This window comes from Canis lupus, chromosome 20 (assembly GCF_048164855.1).
Source record: "Canis lupus baileyi chromosome 20, mCanLup2.hap1, whole genome shotgun sequence".
NCBI classification, from domain to species: Eukaryota; Metazoa; Chordata; class Mammalia; order Carnivora; family Canidae; genus Canis; species Canis lupus.
In genome coordinates this window covers 15,541,802-15,542,701 of record NC_132857.1, presented here as the reverse complement: position 1 = coordinate 15,542,701, position 900 = coordinate 15,541,802, and the positions used below count along the sequence as shown (strand labels likewise).

General features: G+C 36.8%; 1 non-coding gene across 1 annotated transcript; it reads right to left on the bottom strand.

The window, feature by feature from the left end:
* Positions 1–222: 222 nt before the first annotated feature.
* Positions 223–329, bottom strand: LOC140612177 (U6 spliceosomal RNA). The gene has a single exon (XR_012013483.1). It is a non-coding gene; the product is annotated as a U6 spliceosomal RNA (small nuclear RNA).
* Between the last annotated feature and the right edge of the window lie 571 nt (positions 330–900).

The window sequence follows — 900 nt, the reverse complement described above, 5'->3', positions numbered from 1 at the left end:
AGACAGAACATGAAAGACTCCTAACTCTGGGAAACGAATTAGGGGTGGTGGAAGGGGAGGTGGGCGGGGGGTGGGGGTGACTGGGTGACAGGCACTGAGATGGGCACTTGACAGGATGAGCACTGGGTGTTATTCTATATGTTGGCAAATCGAACACCAATAAAAAATAAATTTATAAAAAGAAAAGAGTCCCCCCCCCTTAAAATTTCTTGCAGAGCTGGTAAAAATATGGAACGCTTCACGAATTTGCATGTCATCCTTGCGCAAGGGCCATGCTAATCTTCTCTGTATCATTCCAAGTTTAGTATATGTGCTGCTTAAGCAGGCACAGGATGATTACTTTTAAATCCATTTGATTCCTTTCAATAATATTTCATTGAGCAGCCACTACATACCAGTTAAATCCCTTAACTAAAGTACTCCTTCTCAAACCACACTGGTTGTAGAATTTGTAGGATAGGAACCTAAGACCTTATGGAAAAATTAAATCAGGAATGGCTACTCACAACAGAACCTATGAAAATACTGTTAGATCTTCTTCTAAGGCTATCATTTTTCCACTCTTGGCAAGATTTGGAGCATCATCATCCCCTACTCAGCCACTTAATTATAGCCTCAAAAAATAAAATATTTGTTAATTTAAGGACTTCACAATATTTATGTAACATATATTTCCATTGAATGGCACATAGTACTACTATTTGACATAAACCACCAAGTGGTAATGCTCTTGGTGCAAAATAATAAATTTTTATAATTTCTAGGGTAAAAGTGACTGACAAGATAAAGAACTAAATGTTGTCTGATTGATATACTAGTCACTAGCCACATCACATGAAATGAGGCTAATCTAAATTGACATATGCTTTAAGTATAAAATAACACATTTCAAATACTTAG